This window comes from Podarcis tiliguerta (genome assembly GCF_965153285.1).
Source record: "Podarcis tiliguerta genome assembly, chromosome: 7".
In the NCBI taxonomy this organism is placed as follows: domain Eukaryota; kingdom Metazoa; phylum Chordata; class Lepidosauria; order Squamata; family Lacertidae; genus Podarcis; species Podarcis tiliguerta.
The window spans coordinates 86,340,767-86,365,776 of NC_139540.1; the positions used below are offsets into that span (position 1 = coordinate 86,340,767).

Below are 25,010 nucleotides of genomic sequence, written 5' to 3' on the forward strand. Positions count from 1 at the left end.
TTTTTTAGCTGCCGCGTCACACTGTTGGCTCATGTCAAGTTTGTGGTCAACCAAGACTCCTAGATCCTTTTCACATGTACTGCTCTCAAGCCAGGTGACACCCATCTTGTATTTGTGCCTCTCATTTTTTTTGCCCAAGTGCAATACTTTACATTTCTCCCTGTTAAAATTCATCTTGTTTGTTTTGGCCCAGTTCTCTAATCTGTCAAGGTCGTTTTGAAGTGTGATCCTGTCTTCTGGGGTGTTAGCCACCCCTCCCAGTTTGGTGTCATCTGCAAATTTGATCAGGATGCCCTTGAGTCCATCATCCAAGTCGTTGATAAAGATGTTGAATAAGACCGGGCCCAAGACAGAACCCTGTGGCACCCCACTAGTCACTCTTCTCCAGGATGAAGAGGAACCATTGATGAGCACCCTTTGGGTCCGGTCAGTCAGCCAGTTACAAATCCACTGAGTGGTAGCATAGTCAAGACCGCATTTTACCAGCTTCTTTACAAGAATATCATGGGGCACCTTGTCAAATGCCTTGCTGAAATCAAGGTAGACTACATCCACTGCGTTCCCTTCATCTACCAGGCTTGTAATTCTGTCAAAAAATGAGATCAGGTTAGTCTGACATGACTTATTTTTCAGAAATCCATGCTGACTATTGGTGATCACAGCATTCCTTTCTAGGTGCTCACAGATTGTTTGCTTAATGATCTGTTCCAGAATCTTCCCTGGTATTGATGTTAGACTGACTGGGCGGTAATTATTTGGGTCCTCTCTTTTCCCCTTTTTGAAAATAGGGACAACATTTGCCCTCCTCCAGTCTGCCGGGACTTCGCCTGTTCTCCAGGAATTCTCAAAGATGACTGCCAGTGGTTCTGAGATCACATCTGCCAGTTCTTTTAATACTCTTGGATGCAGTTCATCTGGCCCTGGAGACTTGAATACATCTAAACTAGCCAAGTATTCTTGTACTATCTCCTTAGTTATTCTGGGCTGTGTTTCCTCTGCTGAATCATTTCCTCCAAATTCTTCAGGTCGGGCATTGTTTTCTTTATCGGAGAAGACTGAGGCAAAGAAGGCATTGAGGAGTTCAGCCCTTTCTGTGTCCCCTGTTTGCATTTCACCATCTTCTCCTCTGAGTGACCCCACTGTTTCTTTGTTCTTCCTTTTGCTACGAACATAGCCATAGAAGCCTTTTTTGTTGCTTTTAACCTCTCTAGCAAGCCTGAGTTCATTCTGTGCTTTAGCTTTTCTGACTTTGTGTCTACACATGCTGGCTATTTGTTTGAATTCCTCTTTGGTGGTTTCCCCCCTTTTCCATTTTTTGTACACATCCTTTTTTAATCTTAACTCAGTTAAAAGTTCTTTAGATAGCCACCCTGGCTTCTTTAGGCACCTTCCATGTTTCCGTCTCATTGGTATTGCCTGAAGTTGTGCTTTTACTATCTCCCTCTTAACAAACTCCCAGCCATCATGAACTCCCTTTCCTTTTAGTATTACTGTCCATGGGATCTCACCCAGCACTTCCCTAAGTTTTATGAAGTCGGCTTTCTTAAAGTCAAGAAATTGAGTCCTAGTATGCTTGGCTGCTCCTTTCCGTTGTATAGTAAACTTCAGAAGAGCATGATCACTTGCGCCTAATGATCCTTCCACTTCTACCCCATTAGCCAGGTCATCGACATTGGTTAGGACCAGATCTAAAATGGCTGTTCCTCTTGTTGCTTCTCCCACTTTCTGGACAATGAAGTTGTCTGCAAGGCCAGTGAGGAATCTGTTTGACCTTATGCTCTTGGCTGAGTTTGACATCCAACAAATATCTGGGTAATTGAAGTCCCCCATTACTACTATCTCCCTTCCTTTTGCATGCTTGGAAGGCATCATCTATGTCCTCCGTTTGGCTTGGGGATCTATAGTAAACTCCCACAATTAGGTCACTATTATTCTTCTCTCCCTTAATTTTGACCCAAATGCTCTCACTTTGGCTTTGAGGTTCTAAATCTTGGATCTCTTCACAGGTATACACATCCCTGACATATAACGCCACTCCTCCTCCTTTCTTGTCTGGTCTGTTTCTCTGAAATAGATTGTATCCCTCCATTTTTACATTCCAATCGTGGGACTTATCCCACCAGGTTTCAGTGATGCCTATTATGTCATATTTAGTTTGCTGTACCAAGAGCTCAAGCTCATCTTGTTTATTTCCCATGCTTTGTGCATTAGTGTACAGACATTGAAGTCCATTAGTCATTCCCCCGTGTCTCTTATTTAAGGATTTTTTCCTCCCACCACTAGGTCTGCTTGCTGTTTGCTCCATTTGGTCTATGACATTTGGATGATCATCTTCATCAATTAATAGACTCCTACCTTCAGGAGCACTGTCTCCCTCCCCCACATTAGTCAGTTTAAAGCCCTCCTGATGAGGTTTCTTAGTTTTTTGGCAAAAACATTCCTCCCAACCGTTGTGAGGTGCAGCCCATCGCTTGCCAGAAGTCCATCCTCAAGAAACTGCAGTCCGTGATCTAAGAATCCAAACCGTTCCTGTTTACACCATTTGCGAAGCCAGCTGTTTACTTCCACTATTTTCCTCTCTCTCCCTGGGCCACGTCGTTCAACTGGGAGGACAGATGAGATGACGATTTGTGCATTTAATTGCTTCAATTTCCTGCCCAGAGCCTCGTAGTCTCTTTTGATCTTCTGGAGGCTATTGCTTGCAGTGTCATTGGTTCCCACATGAACCAAGAGGAAGGGGTATTTGTCAGTGGGTTTTATGATTCCTTGCAGTCGTTCAGTTACATCTTGGATCTTAGCCCCCGGGAGACAGCACACTTCCCGAGACATCTTGTCAGGCCCACAGATCACTGCTTCTGTTCCCCTCAGTAAGGAATCCCCTATCACCACTACACGCCTTCTCTTAGGTTTGGTCAGGGTTCTTCCGTGAGCGGTCCGTTCCAAGGTCGCCTGCACATTCCCTGAGGACTGACTTTGCTGCTCATCTTCATATACGTGATCGACTGTAATGAGGGAGAGATCCTCAAATGGAGTCTGCTCTTCGTCTTCCATGCTAGGGGAGAGGACCTCAAAGCGATTGTGTATTTCTAGACAATCAGAGCGAACCCTGGGCCTCCTACTTCTTTGAGTCACGTTTCTCCACATATCGGGCTCCTGTGTTGGTGAACTAGCCTCCTTCTCAGGGGAGTCCCCTGTCTCCTCCTTGGTGGAGACGGTGTGCTCTGTTGCTTCCAAGAAGAGCTCCAGCTCTCTAATTCTTTGGAGCGTAGCTACACGTTCCTCCAGTTGCTGGACTTTGTCTTTTAGGAGGGCACTTTGTCTTTTAGGAGGGCAATTATTTATTTGTGGAATTCTGAAGTAAAATCTACTTTAGAGAGGCACCTGGTTTCATAGCCTTATGCATAGGTTGTTCTATATATATTAATGGAAGAGAGAAAGAGAGAGAGGTTTGCACTGCTGCTGCTGCAACCAACTTCAAAGCTCTCTCACGGCATTTCAGTGCCTCTCCTGTGGTCACCCAGGCTATGAACCTTCTTCACCATCAAAGCTGAAGAGAGGCTCATGAGATCATTCAAACATCACAAAAGAAATGGTCCCCATCCCAACACAAAGAGTGATGTTTCTGCTGCAAAATTTATTATGTGAAATGGCCTGAAGTTGACTTGATTTCTTTGGGTATCTGTACCTGTATATTTAGCTAGAACTGGATTCCCCCAGATCTTTAGAGAACGGCAGAACTGAATAGCCAAGCCACTTCAGTGACAGCGTCATAGTTCCCTTAGATGGGCCACAGGTGGCGCTATGGTCTAAACCAGGAGTAGGCAACCTAAGGCCCGGGGGCCAGATGCGGCCCAACCGCCTTCTCAATCTGGCCCACAGATGGCCAGGGAATCAGCGTGTTTTTACATGAGTAGAATGTGTCCTTTTATTTAAGATGCATCTCTGGGTTATTTGTGGGGCATAGGAATTGGTTCATTTCCCCCCAAAAAATATAGTCTGGCCCCCCCCCATGGTCTGAGGGACGGTGGACCGGCCCACAGCTGAAAAAGGTTGCTAACTCCTGGACTAAACCACTGACCCTCTTGGGCAGGGGTCGGCAACCTAAGTCCCATGGGCCACAAGCAGCCCACGGAGGTCGTTTAACCGGCCCACGAGCCGTCCGCCAACCGACCCACCCGCTCGATGAGTCCCCGCACAGTGCACTAAACCGGTGCAGCGCAGCACAGGGACTTGCTTCTGCGGCACTGCAAATTGCGTCTGCACAGATGCAGGCACCAGAAATCACGTGCGCAATCCAGCCAACAGAGGGATCTCTGCTGGAGTGAACTGGCACAGGCAAGGTAAACCTGCACTTGGGCTTGCTGATCAAAAGGTCGGTGGTTTGAATCCCTGTAACAGGGTGAGCTCCTGTTGCTCTGTCCCAGCTTCTGCCAACCCAGCAGTTCAAAAACATACCAGTGCAAGTAGATAAATACTTGCTGTGGCAGGAAGGTAAATGGCATTTCCATGCGCTCTGGCACTCGTCATGGCCCTCCATGCACCTGTAGCAGTTTAGTCCTGCTGGCCACATGACCCCAGAAAGCTGTCTGTGGACAAACACCGGCTCCCTCGACCTTAAAAGCAAGATGAGCGTCACACCCCATAGTCGTCTTTGACTGGACTTAACCATCCGGGGTCCTTTACCTTCACCGTATTACCTAGTTCCCTTAAATATCTTCTTTGAGGTGGGTTGTCTTCCCTTGCTAAGATTGACCAGAAATCTAAGTGTGTGGTTGGTTGGTCAAGATGGAGTTGTGGTGCTATACAGAAAATACAGTTTACATTCTGAAAATCAGAAAAGGAATTCACCAGTGACCATGAGCTTCTTAGCTACTCAGAAGTAACCTGAAAGGTGATGGTCTTTATGACATTTCTGGTTAACCCAGAGAATGCTTTTGCTAATGTCACTAGCTGTTCTGTCAAAGCCATTGTGACTTTCCGGCTCGTATGCATTTTCTTTCACTTACCAGAGCTCAGGCATCTCCCTGGTGTACAGGGAGGCTGTTTGGACAACAGCTGGAGAACAAGCAGAAGAACATGTTGGCCAAATATCAGCATTTGGTGATATTGCAGAGCCCTTTCTGTAATCTCTGTTTTATCTCTAATCCTACATTAGGCAGGGACTTGGACCTACATTCCCCTCTTCCTCTAAGATTTATATCGCTTGATTGTAAAAAAACAAAATGATTAGATAAAACAATAAATTTAGGAAAAAATCACAACCATACTTAAAAACATAGAAAGATTTTAATTACCTAAATGACCTCCAAAGTCCTTTCCAAGTTCAGTAGTTCCACGAGAAGAGGGAGACACCTTAGGGCTAGGGCGCCTCACGTGTCTGCATATTGCTCCCTGATTGTAATTAATGTCAATAAGCAATGTTTTTGTGTGTGTGAATGAGCTGATACAGATGAATGACCATAGGCAGAGTTTTCATATTTTCCACTGTCACTTCAAACCATGTTTTTTCTGCCCCAAGGGAGCCTGTTAACGCGTTCCTTTTTTCAGACATTCTAAGACTGTGTTGAATCAATGTGTTAGCTGATACTAATTGTGTTTTTTGTAAAAAAACAACAACACAGAAAACCTGCATGTAAAATTCAAAGACCCAGTTTACCTTTATGACTAGTTTGGCCCCAAATTACCTCAAAGTAGGAAATTCTATACTGTAAATGTTGCCTGTAAGAGTTAGCTGACAGAAGTATAGTTACAGTACTTGAGTACAGGACACAGAACTGTATGCTTTCCACTTGCTCAATGTGATCTGCTTTCGGATTAATTTGTTGCTAAAAAAGAGGGCCCTTTGCAGGTAACCAGAGGGTTGGTTGGTGAGTGCATTAAAATGGTGCTTCAAAAGAATAGGCCTTGTTCTCTTCCCAACTCAAGTACCCATAACTGATTATATTTGATGAATGAGTGAAAATGTTCACATGAGTCTGCAATCCCTGTGTCAAGCCTAATTTTTCTGGTTGTAAAAATAGCCACCTTGGCTTTATGAGGCTCTACAAATCTGCGCTCTCTTCTCCCCATCAACATTACCCTGAGAGATCTGGGTTGTTCAGCTATTGGGTTCATGTCCACACTCAGCACTCAAAAGTTCTGCACATCCACAATCTTACAAGGCAAAGGAGCTGCCTCAGGCATCAGATTTTGGATTTGTGTAGATTTGATCCTGAAAAAATAATCTAGTAAAATATTCTTTAGGGCTTATGCGGGACAATGTCTTACTGTGTCCTGCGTTAAAATATGGGAGGGGAAGACACCATTTTTATTTCATTTCTTACTTCAGGCACAACTGTGTTCTAGGCCGGCTGGCCTTGGCTTCACGTTGGCACCTATATAATTATAAACTTTTCAGTGAAATCTTCATGTTCCCATTTTTCTTGAAACAGTTTGGTGCTTTTAAAGAAATTCTTGATAATGTGGAGTTTTTAATAGCTTTTAATTCATTGGTTCATAATGTGCAAAGTCTTTGATTACAACACCCAACGTGATCAAAAGCAACTTGGTTTTCTGTCATTTATTTTAAACTGCATCTGGGTAAAATGTGAGAACAACAAGAGTTGTATTTGAAAGAACTAAAGAAATGGAAAACAACCAGTGCTGTTTATTAGTGAGAAGGACTGCATTCTGAGCCTAAACAGTTTCCCCATCATGCTTGCTACTATTCATAATGTATTTAGGCCATTAAATTGTTAAAGATGCACCACACTTATTCTACTCAGCTGTTGGTTTAAACTGAAGCAAGCAAATGCAAACATGCAAGAAATCATAGAAAGTACTGTACCACTTGGGGCAGCGGCCGGCGGGCGATAGGGAGCACATTAGACCGGTTCATGCAATGCATGTTAATTACTCAACATCAAGTGTTTTGTTTTTTGTTTCGTTTTACATTTTAGTCTCCCCCTTTCTCCAAGGTCAGAGGAGCATGCAAGCTTCTTCTCATACCCATTTTATCCCCACAACAATCCTGTGAGGTAAGTTAGGCTAGGAGCTAGTGGCCAAGATTACCCAGTAAAATTGACCTCTGTGTGGGGATTTGAACCTGAGTCTCCCCAGTGCTTGGAATGGAAACCTACAGGAGGGATGGGTGGACCTGCTTACTTGCCCAAACACCTGGGCTGCACTGATTGGCCATTAAGTCAAACCCTAAAAAACCAACACCCAAACACATCAGTGTTCCTCAACCTAAGTGCTTAGCTTGAAAACTTTAGCAGTCCCACCACCTTTCTCAAACCCACACTATTTCCTCCTCTGTCCACCTTATCAGTTTCCCTGTTCCTCAAGACAAAAGCAATAGGACCTGCAGGAGGGGGCAAGAGAGGAAAGCAGGCGAGGAAAGGCCTGGGGGGGGGGCAGCTTTTTCCAGGGGCAAATGATGTTGTCTGCTGCCAAAAATCAGAGGGCCTGCAGTCAAATTCTATGGTTGGTAGGAAGTAATACCTGGAGCCACTTGCCACTTGCTGTCAATGAGAGGCCCTTTGGACTAATTTTACGCCCTCCACAGCCCCCCCCCCCGCCCCCATATAAGGAACACTTTTCCCTTGGATATGCCAAGGTTTGTGGAGCAGATGAGGTGGGGTGTGAGCCTATTTTCAGTGTGGCTCAGCTCAAAGGTAAAAGACTGGGCTAAACTCAAGAAGGGTTTGTGCCTTTGAGCAGAGGGGAATTGCAGTTTTGAGGCCCCCGCCTTTTCAAATATGTTAAAAGTCACCCAATATAAGTAGTAAATCCATTACAAACGGATTCATACAAAGGGAAGACTGTTGCTGCTTTGAAAGTGGTTTCAAAAATGCATAATTAGAGAAGTCAGCCTGAAAGCAAAGTAGTGCAGATTATAATACAGCAGCAATTTTCATTTTAATAAATATGTATAATGTAAATAAGATATCTGCTCCATAAAGTCAATGGAAGTGCAGTCCATCATTTTGGAAGAGCAGCAATAATTCACAAGGCTTAATGGCATAGTAATGAGTTGTGTGGACAATCGTTCATAATGATACACTCCTAAGAGTACAAAGAACAGTTAATCAGTCACAATACATTTATCCATTCATTTGCCTTGAAATGAGTACAAATCTATAAACCTGAGCAGATGCTGCCCCAATGTCAGGGCAGCTGAAAACCCAGTAAATTATGGAGACATTTTGCATGCTTTCATGTACACTAATAATTGCAAATCTTTTCACTCTAAAGGATAAATTTAAGAAGGGCTTAATTCTCTTTTGGCAGATGCCACAATCCAGTGGAAAAATCTCTCATGGAAGCTCCACCAAAATGAATGGGAGAAATGCATGGGAGACTCACATATAGACAGCATATTGGTCACTATTGCTGTCATCACTTGTCAAACCACATGAGGCACAGGCGGTCAGTTTCATTTGGTGTACAGACATGCTGTTGATAATTAGCTGTGGCTAATGGATTTTGATGATGCTCATTATGTACCAGGAAACACCTTCTGATTTGACATAAAGAGAATGGGGCCTAATGTTTCCTATTACTGTCCGTAGTCACAAAAAGAACAGCTCAGCGTACCCTTTCAGGCACTGTTGTCCTAACTACAGAGTTTTGGCCTTTTAAATTAAAAGTTGAGTGTACCTGCGGGTGGTTGTTGGTGAATGATAGCAATCTTTGTGGCTGTTTGGAGGTAGTTAAAAGTGGTATCTGTTGTTCATCTGATTACACCCCCCTCTTGCTCTAGGGCGTATATGTACATGCTAGGTTGGATCTGGATGTTACTATCTATGCATTTTTCTGCACACAAAGCATGCTTATCAGGTAGGAAATTGCTAATGATGAAGGAGTGCTTAGTTTAATATGGCAGGCCTGTTTAGGGAAGCTTTTAATGTTTGATGCATTACGGTATTTTAATATTTTGTTGAAAGCCGCCCAGAGTGGCTGGGGAAGCCCAGCCAAATGGGTGGGGTATAAATAATAATAATAATAATAATAATAATTATTATTATTATTATTATTATTATTACCCTTCTGGTGTAGTTCCATCTGTGGTGGGACTGCAGTAAGAATATGTGATGGAAATGGATGTGTGGTATCATTTGGGGGGGGGGGGGAGATAGGAGGCTGCATTATCCTGAGTCGGTTCATGTTGCACTGAGCTTAGTCTGGGCTGTCCTGAGAGACAGGCTTTCCCCAGGCTTTCAGACTCCTCCCAGCCATGTCTGTAGATGTCAGAGACTGGATATGCATGCTGAATATGTGTTCATATTCAAATTTTTTCTTACGTGCACGGATGATTGTCATTGTTTGGATGGTGTGGTTTTTTTAATCCATTTCTGCAGTCACACCATCAATCAGCAGCTGAATTGGGTTCCACACAGTCACAAAAACAAGTCACAAAAACAAAGTCACAAGTCACAGTCACAAAAATGAAAAAGCCACACAAACAAAAACACAAACAAATAGCAAAAACAAAAGCTCCAAATATCACCTCTGTGTTGCCTGGGTGCTCGGGACTCAGGACTCAGCCTCTGATTAGCAGTGGGGGACTCAATTTACAAATGAATATATTCGACAGGAAGCTGAACAAGGCAAAGCTCACAAAAAGGGACACCTACTTCCGGGTTTGCAGCGTTCTATTTCCAAGTTGTTCTAAGCTGTTCTAAAACCAAAGTACCACTGTGCTCTCCTTCCTGTTAAAACCCACCACACACAGTGACATGATCCTGAAACTTTGGGAAGTTCTCTTTAAAATGATCTACAACATGTTTAGGAACAATGAGCCTGTAGGTTGACATTTTAATGGAATGACCCTGTGATTTCAAGGTGTGATGTTTACACAGCCTTAGAGGTAAGAGAATAGAGGCATGGAAAGGTCATATGGCTCAGCCTTGTAACCAGCCAGATATTCACAACAGAAAATATAATCTGGGGACCACAGCTGAGGACCTGCCAAGCTGTCAACATCTGTGGACAAGTCAAGCAAGGGAACCAAGCTTGCCACATGCACCAGTGACAGGTGACGCTAGTTGTTGTTGTTGTTGTTATTATTATTATTATTATTTCCATGCCCCTCGTCTCCTCTGGGCCTTGCAGCTCCTCCTACCTTCAGAGTTCCTTTCCATCATAACTGTTGGGCACATTTGTCTCTCACCATCATCTGACAGGCATCCCTCTTGCAGACCACCATACGGCTTGCTTGCAAAGCAGCACTTTGTGACATCAGCTGGCAAACAGGGGCCAGGCTGCTGGGTTGCCAGGCAGCTGAATTCAGGAAAAAATAATCGGGGTGTCAAAGTGTGCTGGGATGAGGCCACTGTGAGTCAGGCCAGAGGGTGCTGTTGGGGTATGTGGTTGTGCCTCCCCTTGTTCTGCATCTTGCTCCCCCACCTATTCCTTTAGCTGCTTGATAGAATCATAGCATGGTAGAACATTACTGGGGAGGGACCACGGGATCCCTGTCCCCTAGAGTGGATTCCTGTGCCAGGAGAATACTATGTCCTTCTTCCTTCACATGGCCGTGGTTTGGGAAAGGCTCTGGCCAAGCAGTAGCAGCAGCAGCAGCCCAGCGGTGCCATGGGGAAACCCAGAATTTGTAGGTATGCTGAACAGGCTGGCCGGGATGGAGCCGAGATGCCCGTGCGGAGGCCAAGTGGGAGAAGTTAGTAAGATCTGGTAGGGAGAAATGCCCCCTTCCCAGGTCCCCCACTCTCCTGCCCCAGACTGGGAGCCAGGCGCCTGCTGACGTCTTCTTTTGCTTTGCAGCAAGGGAAAGATGCAGCCTGGGAGCCGCCGCATCCCGGGAGAGACTGCACCCAAAGGACACCTGCCTCAGAGGTACGGGGCGGGGAAAACACACGAGAAGGGTCTGCAGGATCAGGCCAAGGGCCCACTTGGTCCAGCCTCCTCTTCTCCCAGGGGCCACCCAGATGCCTGTGGCAAAGCCGCAAGCAGAATTTGAGCCCAAGAGCCCTCGGCCCACCTGGGACTTCATGCAAGTGATTTTCTGAAGCATTCCTCCATCAGGACTAGTAGCCTTTCACTGCCCTCTCCTATGCAGTCAGAGATGCTCTTCTGCTGCATCTCATGGTCATCTGTTGGCTCCTTCAAAAAGGCGGCTCTTGTGAGCTCAGCAGTGGGCTCTGCTTTAAGTCCCTGGGGTGGGTGTGACAGATGAATGGGCATCTGCCATTGTGTCCTGAGACCTTCCAGAGCAATTGCTGCGCTCTCTCTCTCTCTCTCTCTCTCTCTCACACACACACACACGCAGAGTAATGTGTAAGGCAGATTTCATGTTGCTGTCTTGTAAAACACAAGCATTCATCAGAGTTCAATGTCAGTGTTTTGCTTAAAATAGCATTCAGTGCGGTCTGAGGAGTAATTTTGTTGTTGCAGTTATCTAATATTAATATTTAACATTAAAACATTGAGATATTTTCTAATGAGCTAGTTGTATACCCTCTCCAGAGTCTTTAGCCTATGTCTAAGATAGAAGCCTGGAAAGATCTCCCTGCCAAACTTGGCCTGCAAAGGCTGGGGGAGATAACAATCTGAGCCACAGAGCCAAGAAGGCTTCCCACCCTTGTGATAGGAAAACAAGCCACCAAAATACTTGGGTCATGTCAGGCATCCATTGTGGAAAAGAAGATTTCCGTTTGGGGAGTTAATTTTCGCTGACACAGAAGGTGAAAGGGCCTGTGGCTCAAAGATAGCTGTTGCTGAATCACTTGTTTCTTGCAATATAAGGCATTAATATATATATATCATCATGTACACAAAAAGAGAGAAACCCCAAGAATGAAGGAAACAAGCTGAAGGAAATCTTGAGGAGAACAGCTGAAGAACCTCTAGGGTTCCCTGGCAGGACAATTAGTTCCAGTTGCTTTATTATTGCTGCCATTTGCTGGAGCCTCTAGAGCACGATGGTTCAACTTTTCATGCCAAGTGGGCCACGCGACTACTTTGACACAGAACCTATGGGCCACACACTGCCTACCTGCACGGGATGTGAGGAGCAAGCCCAAAATTTGACACCCCACCCTCCAGCTTTGGTGCTGCCTTCCCAAGCCAGGCTAAGTAACATGCTGGGCTTTGGGAAGGTGTGAGGGCTCTGACAGGGTCCTAGAGTCCTCCCTTCTTCCCAAAGCCTAGTTAGCACTTTCCCAGCTTTGGGAAGGAGGAAGGAGGGCTCAAGAACCATGCCAGAGCCCTTACGCCTCCTTCCTAAAGCGCAGTGCTTTGCTTACTCAGCTTCGGGAAGGCAATGTGAGGGCGTCAAATGTTGCCGAGAGTCACCCAAAAAAGGCATTGAGGGTAGCATGCGGCTCTTGAGCTGCACTTTGGACCAACCTGCCCTAGAGCATCTGTGTCTCTCTAGGTGTTGTTAAACCCCAACTTCCATCACTCCTTAACCAGCAATACCAATGGTCACAGATGATGGCAATTGGGAATCCAAGTACCTTGGAGGGCAACAGGTTCCCCATCCCTGCTCTGGAAAACCAGGGTTTTGAGTCTCTCATTAGTAGGGAGCAGATAAAGGGACTGTGGTGGAAGACTGGGAGTTCAGATAGGAGACAGACCAAGGAAGAGACCGGCCTCATTTGCTGTGGTGGCTATCAAAGGAGGTCAGAGGGGTGCTACATACCTACCCAAGGGTTGGTCCTTTTGCTGCACTTGTTTGTTCTACTTTTCCCATGGGGAATCTGCCTTTGCTGTCTCTTTCCCTCTCTGCTTTGGGATGCCTTGCGTAGTCATGGTGCAATGTGTTTCCGAAAAGAGATCAGGTATGTGGATGTCAGGCTTCAGGGACTCGGCTTTCTCCCCCACTCCCTTTAGCAGCAGAAAAGCAGAACAAAGCGAAAGGACTCTCTTACCATTTAGAGATTTTAATGAGCACAACAAGAGAACAAATAATCCATTCCTAGGATGAAGGTGCTCCCAATTAAGGATTCCACCCACTTCCCCCTTCATCATCCACATCACTTCCATGTCTTGCAACCTGATCTTGCAACCACTTTGCTTTTTGTGCTGCCACCTTATCTACTCTCCTTGACCTTGGGCTGAGCGGATGGACGCTTTCCAGCACAAGAGAGTCTGTTAACTCTCTCTCTCAGTTCTTCTTCTCCTAGCTGTTCACCACCCAGTTCTTACCAACTTCTGTTTTCTGAACTATGTCTCTCTGCAATCTCCTGTTCCAAATCTATACTGTCCCATTGCTCCCGAGAAGATTCAGGATCCTGGTCAGGAACAGGGGGAGAGGGAGACTCCTACCATTCCTCCTCAGTGCAGCCCTTCTCAGCATGATCCCTGACATCACCCCCCAAGGCTCTCCTCCTCCTCCCACCCTGCTGGCTTGGGTCTAGGGGGGTGGCTTGCATGACATGCACTTTCCAATTTTGGTGCATGCACACGCTCTGCATACTCCCATGATCTTTCTGCTGGCCCATACCCCTTCCACCCAATTAGGTACTGCAACTTCTTCCGTCACCATCGAGAGTATAGGATTTGCTCTACTTTGCATTCCTCCTCTCCTTCCACTATGACAGGAGGCAGAGAAGCTTCCTTAGGAGTCTGGTACGGGTGTGCAGGCACCACTGGTGACAACAATGATCTGTGGAACACAGGGTGAATCTTCATGGATACAGGCAACTGGAGTCTAAAAGTCACAGGATTAATCTGGTCTATCACTTCAAACAGACCCACTCTCTGACTATCTAATTTCTTGCATCTGCCTTTTTGGGGCAAATCACGTGTTGTCAACCACACTTGATCCCCCACCTTGATCTCACTGCCAGGCTGCTGGTGAGCATCTGCTGCCTTTTTTATAGGCCTCCTTTGCACAGTCCAGACTCTCCTATAGTAACTCCTGGGTGGCTGCCAACTCATCTATGAATTCTTCTGCGGATGGCACTGACAAGGTGTCGGTTGGTGATGGAAAGGAGCGAGGATTGTATCCATAGCTAGTGAAGAAGGGGACCTGCTGAGTTGAAATATGAAGGGCGTCATTGTACACGAACTCTGCTAAAGGGAGATTGGTTACCCAATCATCTTGCTGGTAGTTTACTGTCAGGTGCTGGTGTGGTTGCTCAAGAGTAAACAGGCAAAACTTCAACCTGTCTTTTCCAAGCTTTATTCTTGGTGCAAACTATTTACAGTGAAGAGCATCGTAAGTTCATATCTGGCTCAATCGCTAGCAGAATCTGGGAGTGGTCGGTCTTTGTATCTCCCCCAGCATAAAAGTTGCATCACCCCCAGCTTTTTCCGCCCTTCCCTGCGCTGAAGCCTACTGCACAGAATGGGCGCTGGCAGGGGCGTACTTCCCGCCTCTCCAGTTTGCTCAGGCTCGGTGTTGAGGCTCTTCCTAGCATTCCCTGGTACCTGCACCTCTTCTCCACTGGAGGTGGGGCTTTCCTCCTCGCTGGAGGAGGAACTGCTTCGCAAGATTTTCAGAGGCTCCCTATAACACAACTGCCCTTCCATCTCTCGCCTCTGAGTTGACGACAGTTCCCTGACATTTATGTAACAACGAAGGTATTTCTGCAACGTGGCATTAGTCCTCTCCAACTCTCCATTAGTCTTGGGATGTCTGGCAGAGGAAAGGCACAACTCCACCTTGAATAACTGCATGAGTTTCTTCCAGAACTGCGAGGTGAATTGGGTTCCACAATCTGGATCCATCTGAGTGGGAGCCCTTGCAACTTGAACATGTGGTCTACGAAGAGCTGTGCTGTTTCTTGGACTGTTGGGAGTCCCTTACACGGCACAAAGTCCACTACTACCAGATTACTGTCTGCTGCTGTGACTTTGGTAGATCCATTATGAAGTCCATAGCAATGGTTTCCCAAGACCCTTGCGGGGTAGTTAAAAATTGCTGCAACCCTGCTGGCGCTTTCTTGGGCCTCTTTGCCTGTTGACAAGTCTTGCAGGCTCACACATATTCCTTCACCTCTTCTCATACTCTTGGCCACCAAAACTGCCGTGTCACCTGGTAAAAGGTCTTGTGCTGTCTGAAGTGATTCACTGTAGGGCTATCATGACCTTGGCTCTAAGAGCTTCTCCTTTGGACAATAGTCCCTCTTTCTCAGAGAAGCCCTCTGCCCCGTTGGTGTCTCCTTGCAACATTGTTAGCTTGCCTCTGGCGAAGGCATCCTCTCGAGTTTGCCATTGGAAATCTGCGTCATCCCCCACTGATCCTGCAGCCACATGTAGCTGTGTTGGCTTCAAGATATGCCTATGTACTGAGACTGGTTCATCCTCCTAGAAAGGGCATCCGTCCCCTGATTCTGCCTGCCTGCCACATGCTGGACTCTGAAATCAAACCTGGCAAAGAACTGTGCCCAGCGAATCTGTCTCCGATTCAAATGCCTTGTCTGCTAATACTCTAGATTACGATGGTTAGTGCGCACCTCTACCTGGTGGTGCGCCCCTTCCAGGAAGTGTCTCCGCACTTCAAAGGCTTCCTTGTTCTTCCAAATGGTGTAGTTCTGCTTGGAAGGAGTCAGCTTCCTAGAGTGGAAGGCGCATGCCATCTGGGTCTGCCTGCAACAACATTGCGACTTCTTGCCCCTCAAACAATCTGTGAGAGGTGTAGCAAGCCTCAAATAGGCTGGCACGATCTTGCAGTAGTAGTTTGTGAACCCCAATATCTGCAGGCCGTTCTTTCTTTTGGGTTCCTGCCATGAAACCACACTCTGCACCTTAGCGGGGTCCATGTACACCCCCTCAGGCATGAGTCTGTAACCCAGGAAATCTACAGTTGAGATGTGGAATTGGCACTTTTACAACTTAGCATAAAGCTGGTGTTCTCTCAATCACTACAGCACCTCTGTCACATGCCAGATGTGTTGCTCTGGGTCCTCTGAATAAATCAGCACACCATTGAGGTGCACCACCATGAACCTATTCATTAGACCACTGAGGACATAGTTGATGCAGGCTTGGAACGTTGCTGTCCCTGACTGAAGTCCAAAGGGCATGACCAGATATTTGAAGCTGCCGTTTCTGGGGCAGAACATCATTTCCCACTCATCTTCCTCATTCCTGACAGTGGGTGACATACTACAGGACTGGCAAGTTGCAATCCAGAAAAAAGCTTGGAACTTGATACTAATCCCTCAAAAATTTGTATTTGTCAACTACCCAAAACCGAAGGGCTTCCTCTCATGGATAGATTGCATAATGCATTTCCTGAACATCCTGAATGATATGTTGCCAGGAGTAGTAAAGCCATGTTGTTGTTGTTTCTATAGAGTACTTACATTATGATGGTTATTTGGTACGAGCAATGATCACCTTTCAAGATCAAAATTTGGCCAAACTTATCCACATAACAAGACATCTATTCTTAAAGGAAAGGATAGCAATACTAAGATTCTTTGAAAATAGGGTACCATTGATGCCAAATGTGATAAGCCAATGGTAGAAGAGGATCAGGAAAAATCCAAAAAGGAAAACTGACCCCAAAAGGTCTGGTCTGATAATCACAAACAAGAGACCCCAAAATTAAAAAGGAAAAGCACACCCTTACGTGATTTGCAATGCCCTGTGAGCGAGCAAAAGGACAATTTCTTTACAGAAGAAAACACTCTAATTAGTCAATTCTGGTCATTTCCGTCCTCAATCCAAGCTGAAATTTTAGAAAGACTAGAAACATTAAGTGGGTGAACATGTGACACACTGACAGATGCCAGCCATGCCAGCAGAAAACTCCTTCAGTGAAATCTGAACACCATTTAGATCCATGAGTCTTCAGTACAAGCTTAACTGGTTCCCCTACTTTTAAGGTAAGGTTGCTCCAACTCTAAATCTCAGCACCGACAGGTCTTCATGCAGTTGTCCAGCAGAAAATGCCATGTCCAAAGTGTGACATGCAATTTATTTTAGGCTGATCATATGCTGGCATAGTCCTGTGGTTGCCATGGTGCCCATGATGTTCTGAGTGGCTTCTGCTGAGCTTCCCTCAACATGGATGTTGGTCTTTCAGAACCAACAGCCCATGGGGGCTCCTTAACATCTCCACCAGCTCAGGCAGGGTGATAGTTGGGCAGGCAGCAGCATAGTTGGTACATCTGCAGAGTCCGCATCTTGTCCCCTGCACTCAAAGCTAGGTACAAGAACACAAGACCAGGGCTGTTCTGGGTAGAACCGTGGAGAAGGAAACTGAACTGCTCTTCCTAGCCATTAAGTATGTATTGGTGCTGCACCAATAATCTAGGATTACAGAACTGGGACAGACTGAGTCCCCATCCCCAGCTCATCCACCAAATTATTGATGATGCAAGCCAGGTTGGCTCCTCCCCACATCAGCTGTCACCTGGCAGCAGCCATTCCATTGGCTTACAGCAAAGGGAGAGGTGGGAGGCAAAGCTACTCCACCAGTTCTGTTGAGACAACAGCAATTCTTTGATCCTCCTTTCCTCAAACTGTTTCCATTCCAGCTGATCATATTCAGCTAAAAACCAATGCATGTTTGTTTTTTCCTCCTCCCTCCCAATCCCTTTTCCCTTTGTGTCATGCACCCTAGATATAAGCCTGAGGCAGGGACTGTCATCCCAGATGGGGTTTGCAAAGTCAAACAAACAATAATCCCGTATTAGAGTTGTTTTACCCTTGTATCAGCCTGGCATTTAGCAGCAGCGCCTCAAGATTTGCCAGCTTGTTGATAAAGCAGCAAGGGTAATTGTGGATCAAAAGGGACCAGAAGCTGCAAGCAGGCTTTGTTTACCTGACCTTTCTTCTTCCCAACTGGCTTGCCCATTAATGAGATTATTGGAACATTCCCCTCACCTAAGAAACTGGCATCATATGCTCTGAGCAGTTACTAAGCAGTAGCATGACATGTGCCATATGAACACAATAAAGGCAAAAACACACCTCCCCCTCCCCAAGGATCATAAGAAGCCAATTTTTGCAATCCTCTCTCTTACCAGTGATGGAATGGTCCCTCTTCCTTCCTCATCTGTCAGGCTGGGGCAGACTTCTACTATCTATTTCCTGCACAGTTAGAGCCATTCTCATACTAGACCATACGTTTGTTAATGCCATAGGAATGGCCGCTCCCATATTCCTTTTGCTCTGAAGGCACACACTGGGAAGCTGAAGGTTGTCAAAACACACATTCGGAGGTCATGAAAAACCACAAATTTAATTCTTGATGAGGAAGAAATGAAAGTATGAAAGAAATGAAGTATGAAAGTGTAGTGTGGAAATAATTGTCCCTTAGCCAATAAAACTTTCCTCTCTCCTGTGGACAGTAGTCTATACCGACACCTTGTCTCTCACATGCCATGGTGGTTTCTTGCTGCTGTCACTGCCTGCCATTTCCCATCACTGTTTCCTCTCAGCAGCCCACGCAGAAGCAAAGGGGCACAAGAGAAACTGACACAAGGATAATGCCTGGTGCTCCCTGTTGGGCAGCTGGGCTCTTGAGATGTGGTTCAGAGCACAGGGGTCCCCCTCCTGTGGTGGCGCTCTGACGGGCTTGCCATAATGTGGACTGGTACATTTCTCTGGGAATCTAACTTAAGGGGAAAGGGAACTGTCACATCTTGCTCTGTGAAGAAACCTAATTAGACAGCTCTGTGGGGGCCTGAGAAGCAGAAGACAGTGTGCGAAGAAGGCAGACTTGTATCAAGAGGCCAGGGAGCCTTGTGGCAGACTGTTCAGCGTAGGGTGAATAAAACAGTCTAAACCCTTCCCAAACAAACTGGTAATAGAACTTCCAGCAATGCAGGTTTGGAATTAAGTGGACAGTCGTCAAGCAATTATTTGTTGGTGGGCTGTTTTGATCCCAACTCTGGCACACTCTACTGCCTGCTTCCCTCAATGTCTCTGCTGCTCACCGGCCTTCTCAGTTCAGATGCTCAAGATGTAAAAGGCTGGTTTGTAAATGGAAATGTTGCAGTTGACATTGGTGTCCATGGTAAGAGGTGAAGGACAAGCATGATCCCTTTCAGGCTTAGGCCCAGCAAACTGGGGGAGAGCAAGGAGGGTGTGAAGGAGGCTGGTGGGGAATCAGATTGTGGGGTCTGTGTGTGTGTGTACACACACACATGTGTTCCTAGTTCCCTCTGCTGCCAACTTGCTTCCACTGCCTTCACACTCCAAAGACAACTCTTTCCTCTTTGTGCCTAAAACCCATTAAGGGAGACAATTGGCAGACTTGCCCCAGGGGCACATGGGCAAGGGGATCTGAACTCTTCTCCGATCTGTGACTTAATCCCCCACAGCCCCTCTTCTGAAGTGCTTTTCTGTCAACCAGGGTCACTTCCAGTATTGCAACCTTGTCTGGAAGAAAAGATACCTGGAGAGAAGGCCTGTGTGGAGGCGACAGGGAGAGTGTTCTACCCTCCTCACCTAAACATGCCCTTTTTACTTTTAAAGTTTCCAGGACTGGAGCTCTTCTGTGTCTATACACACTCTGTTGCTAGCACATTCTAGGTTAGAACCCCGTTCCACTATCATTTCTTGCCAGAGTCTTCCGCAAGGTCTTCCTGACTTAGTGGGCTGATTCACTCTATGCAAGGGACGCCTAGATGATTCACTGCTGATAGTTTGAACAGACCCAACGGAAAAGCATGGCCTTGACCTCTTGTGGACTGCTCTCATTAATGCTCTTCTTTGATCAGTGAGGGTCCATTCACAGTTGGAAAGTGCCCTCCAAACCTTCAGTCCTGAAGTGATGTCCCTGCCTCAGTTATCTCCAGTGAAACTGAAAATCTCCAGTGAAATTCCAGGCCTAGAGAGGGAGCCATCTGGCAATGACAATAGCTCTGCATTGTGAACCAGTTCAAGGTCCCAGGAGGCTTAAAGTAGGTGAGTGACAAACCCAACTAATTGGCAGGACAGTTGCTATTGCCCATTTTTGTTTCTTCTCTCAGAAGAGATATCCCCTGCATTTCTTTCCTCCTCTTCTGCCCTTTAGCGTTGTGTGTGAAATTTGCAACCCCTTGGGATCCATTTCCATATTTGCTGTGCCAATTACTCCTATAGCAGGAAGTGCCCCTTTAACAGAAAGCCTGGCCAGGTTGACTCTCCAGTGCTTTGTCAACAAACTCATGCATGTAAGCTAATTAAATTACATGCCGTGCCAAATACTAAACCATGTGTCTGTCTGTTGGGGCGGGGGGAGTGTCTGCCACAGAACTAGCAGTTGTAGATGATTTTCAGAAGAAAAATAGAGAACTGAAAACCTGACGTGTCACTAGGCCAAACAAGGCAGTCTGTGGGAAATACACACAGATGTTGTTTGTGTGGGTCTGTGCCCATTGTGTATTTTTAATATGGAAGGGAGCTGAAGGGAGCTGCCAATTAGATCAAAGCTCTGTGTGTGTGTGTGATTACCCTGTAAACAATTTGTCCACTCAAAATTGCCCTGCATAAGCTGCTTTTCTTCCCATAATGTCAGGGACTGGCAGGACACTGAGCAGTGGGCACTGGGGGAAGGGGGACTGGAGCGTGATTCGTGAGAGTGGGCCAGTGATTTGTGGGACCTGGACTGGCCAGAAGGCAAGTGTTGGAGGCAGGGGAGGCTTCAGAGCTGGAGGATGGAGGACAAGATGGGTTGGAAGAAGGGGTGGAAGAGGCAGGCAAATGAAGGGCTGGGTGCTCCCCCACCCTCCTCCACCCTCTCCTGCACCACTATGTCATGGACTGGTTGGACACAGAGGAATGGTGGGAGAAACCAGCTGGGGAATCACCAAGGGAAGAAGGTTCAGAGCCCAGGGACTGGTGGTGGCGCAATGATGAGTGGTCAGAGGGAGAAAACTTGGAAGAGGGGGTGTCAGAAGCTGAAGAGGTAACAGGGAGCCGGGGAGTATATGGCAGAGAGATGTCCGGAATCAGAGGCAGAAGCTGATCAGGGGAGGAGGAAGACCAAGAGGCAGAGATGAGTCAGGCTGGTGAAGAGTCACAGGGGTCTCCCTCTCCTGCTGTGACAAGCTCCATTCCGCACTTATCTCCCAGAAACAGAAGAAGCATAAAAAGGGTGGAGGAGAGGTTGGCTTCATGGAGGCGCAGTCTCTGATGGCTTGGAAAAGGCCCTGGAGAGGAGGGGACTTAGACGGCTGTGAGTAGGAGGGGATCCCTGGGACTAGACCTGCCGGGAATTAGCTGCTGTGCTCATTGGGCCTGACACTCTGCCAAGTCTGTGCAGATTGTGTTCTTGCTAATAAAGAGTTAACTCCAATGTGCACGGTGTGATTTGCTGTTGGCTCGCTCCTGAGGAGGGTATTGAAGAGATAGCTTCCACACAGGCACAGTCTCTGGCTGTGTGTGCGCAGCCCATCAGGGGAGGTGGAGGGGGAGCGGCCTCCTCTTACTGCAACTGCTTCATAGAGAGCAGACCTGGGAATAGCTGCACAGATTCTAGACTCCTGTGTGTGGGTCTTTGGAGCCACAGAAACTACTGTAAATGTCTGCTTTTGACAATTATGAGTTAACTATGTGCCAAGTGCATTTCTTTGGCTGGGGAGCACCCGTGACACATAAGGACAGGATGAGAAACTCTCTCCATCTTTGGCTTGGTCTGATGAGAGTTGGAAGCCCAACAGCATCTGGAGAGGCATAAGCCCCCAGCCCTTCTGTATGGAGGTGGGAAAGGTGTAGCATAACCTTCTCCCTGCCATGCTACTTAACTGCATGTAAGAGCTAGTTTTCTCCATGCGGCAGCATTCAAAATTATGACCCCCCTCAATCTGTATTCTGATGTAGTGAAGGGAGCAAAACCCTGCTTAGGTGCTCAACTTTCCCTCCTCCACTCTGCTGCCTCAGGCTGTTTTCTCCCAGCCCAACTCCAACACCCATGTGAGGAAACCTGGGGAGATGAAGGGATGGGTTATAGCGGGGGTGGGCACAGTATGGGTGCCAATTTGGCTGGTGAGGTCATTCACCTAGTACCATGCCCACCTGCCCCACACATGATCAAGTGCAGGCAGGTAGTGTTGTTTATTTGAGTTCGATCTCTTCCAATAAATCTCCTCGGACAGATTTATTGTTTTATGGCGCCCGGCACACTTCCTCTGCGCGGGCCTCTGTAGGTCGTAAAATCATCAGCAGAATTGCGCAGCTTCGCGTGTGATAAGGGAAGAATCCCGAGACGTAAGCTTCTGTTTCTTAAAGTTATTTATTGCTCCAAAAACACGTATGTACACAGATCAGAACCCATCTGATTGCAATTGCATTTTCTTGCTCCCTTCTCCTGGAGCTGAGCAGTTCAACTAACTGCTTTCGATTCCCACAGAACACAGACAGCATACCAGGCTGTTTACGTCACATCCTGCCTGGCAAGCTCTTCCCCTCAGCTCCGAGGCACAGCAGATTAACTCTTTACTGCTCTCAACAGGTAGAGTAGTGCTGCATTGACTGTGCGACTGCACTCCTCATGGTCTAATGGGCAACGCATTCAAGTCTGCTGTATAATCCTCACAGTGAGGTGAGGGTTTGGCTCCTCTCACCCACACCTCCCTTTTCATGTGAAATTCAGACCTTCTCATCTCCACTTGAGACATGAATGATGCTGGTAGATAAATAAGCAACATCACTGCCTTCTAGTTTGGCCTTGAGTGCTTACATAATTGTCATGGACTTTAACCCCCCACATTATCTAACCCTGTCCTGACAGCTGACTCTTAAGCATCTTATGTGCTTTCACGTAAGTGTGAGCCCTGTGTCATGAATTCTGATGTGAATGGCAGAGCAGTTAGTGATGTCCCGGCCTCAAGATCCATGCACACATTCTGCATGCCATTAGGAAAGCAGGACTTTTCATGAGTTAGAATCCATTCCATCCAAAACACACTTTCCTAATAACCTATTAGATGAAACGATGTCAATTCTATGCAATCTAATTATAAATGTAGAGCAGCACACTGCAAATTTCCTATCCCATTCCGGCAAGTTGCCAAACAGGCATAATCTCACATTTCCATTTGGTTGTGGTTTCTAATGTTTGCTTGTTTTGTTTAGTGTGCATTTTTTCAAATATTGGAGCAATTAAGTTGGCTAAATGTACAGAGCTTTGCAAATGTAACTTGGTTTCATTTCCACAAGAAATGAGAAGTCAGGAACATTTACTTTGGAAGACTGAGAACTCTGTTGACTTTATGCACTTTTTTGGAGGGAGGGGGAAATGTCATAGAATTGTAGAGTTTGAAGGCACTCCCAACGATCATCCAGTCCAGTGCCCAGCAATGAAGGAATCTCAAATAGATCATACATGACAGAGGACCATCCAACTTATGCTTAAAAACCTCCAAGGAAGGAGTGTCCACAACCTTCCAAGGGAGTCAGTTCCACTGTTGAACAGCTGTTACCATCAGAAAGTTCTTTCTAGTGGAATCTGAATCTCCTTTCTTGTAACGTGAAAACATTGGTTTTGGTCCTGGCCTCCAAAGCAGGAGAAAACAAGCTTGCTCCATCCTCCAGCCCTTTAAATATTTGAAGATAGCTAGCATCTCCTCGGGTGGCGCTGTGGGTAAAACCTCAGTGCCTAGGGCTTGCTGATCGAAAGGTCGGCGGTTCGAATCCCCGCGGCGGGGTGCACTCCTGTCGTTCGGTCCCAGCACCTGCCAACCTAGCAGTTCGAAAGCACTCCCGGGTGCAAGTAGATAAATAGGGACCGCTTACTAGCGGGAAGGTAAACGGCGTTTCCGTGTGCGGCTCTGGCTCGCCAGAGCAGCGATGTCACGCTGGCCACGTGACCTGGAAGTGTCTCCGGACAGCGCTGGCCCTCGGCCTCTTAAGTGAGATGGGCGCACAACCCTAGAGTCTGTCAAGACTGGCCCGTACGAGCAGGGGTACCTTTACCTTTAAGCATCTCCTCTCAGGTTCCTCTACGAGGCTAAACATACCCAACTCCCTCAACCATCCCTCATAAGACTTGGTTTCCAGACCCTTTATCATCTTGGTCACCCTCCTTTGCACACATTCCAGTTTGTCAATATATTTTCTCGTATCATTTACAGGATGATACAGATGGCTCACCCTGGCATAGTTCAGTCATGTAGATGGGTTGGTATCATCCTGCCAAGCAGAGGCTTCTACACCTGATCAGAATTCTGGGGACACAGAGGAGAAGTCAAATTCTTTTTGGCTGGACAGTACAGATGACTGAAATATACTGTCCACTTTCAGTATACTGTAGTGGTTTACTTAGTAGAGAATTGCCTTTAATCACCTTTAGTCATTTGCATCTTTACTTTGTGGCTAAGATGGAAGCTGAACCCAGATCTCCACAGCAGAAGTTCATGACCACGCACAGACTAGGAGAGGGTGTCCTGAACAACTCATTTCCTATGGATGATTTGAGGAGCGGCGGGACCTCAAGCTCTGTAACAATTGCCTCTACAAAAAAGCCCTGCATAGACACCTCCACAATCCTAGGCAGCCGCACCTGAAATGTGACAATCACTACAGGCTCTAAAAGCTATATAATGATGCTTTACGTGACTCAAAGGATTATAGACCAGGAGGTCACAAAGTCCTTTCCATGCCAAAAAGCAGGTTCCTCTACACCAGTAACCTAGAAATTAGTCTGCACAGCCCAAGCCCTTAGCGTGGAACAGGCAGAGGCACTGCCCCAAGGAGCCTACACAGTAGTTAGCTCCTCATGACTAAAACAAATATTTGCATGTGAATGTGCTCAGTTTACCTTTTGGTTTCTGTTTTGTTGATGCTGTTAATATTGTTTCATATATTATAAATGGTGTATTGATTTGTTAATCATATAATAATGACTTTTGCTTTAATTGTGATTCTTAGCTTATTTTTTAGTTGTTGCTTTGTTAACAGTGTTTTATAGATTGTAGATACTTTTTATGCTATATTTGTGATGTATGTTCACCATGTTATTGTTATTTGTTGTTTGTAAGCCACTTTTGGATTCATTTAATGAAAAGTGCTTGCATTGATCCCCAGTCTCTCCTGGCCTCGTTCTTGTTTTATTCCTTTTGCCTCTACCCTCTTCCCCCTCCTCCTCCCTAAATTGAAATGTGGATTAAAAGCTTATTGAGTCA

General features: G+C 46.4%; 1 long non-coding RNA gene across 2 annotated transcripts; it reads left to right on the top strand.

Annotated features, from left to right (window-relative positions):
* The first annotated feature begins 10,432 nt into the window (after positions 1-10,432).
* LOC310681246 lies at positions 10,433-25,010 on the top strand. 2 transcript variants are annotated; one of them, XR_014513161.1, is made up of 4 exons: positions 10,433-10,836; positions 19,626-21,937; positions 22,344-23,458; positions 23,823-25,010. It is a non-coding gene; the product is annotated as an uncharacterized lncRNA (long non-coding RNA). The 2 variants fall into 2 exon arrangements; XR_014513162.1 differs by lacking the exon at positions 10,433-10,836 and having other exon boundaries at positions 15,052-21,932; positions 22,340-23,458.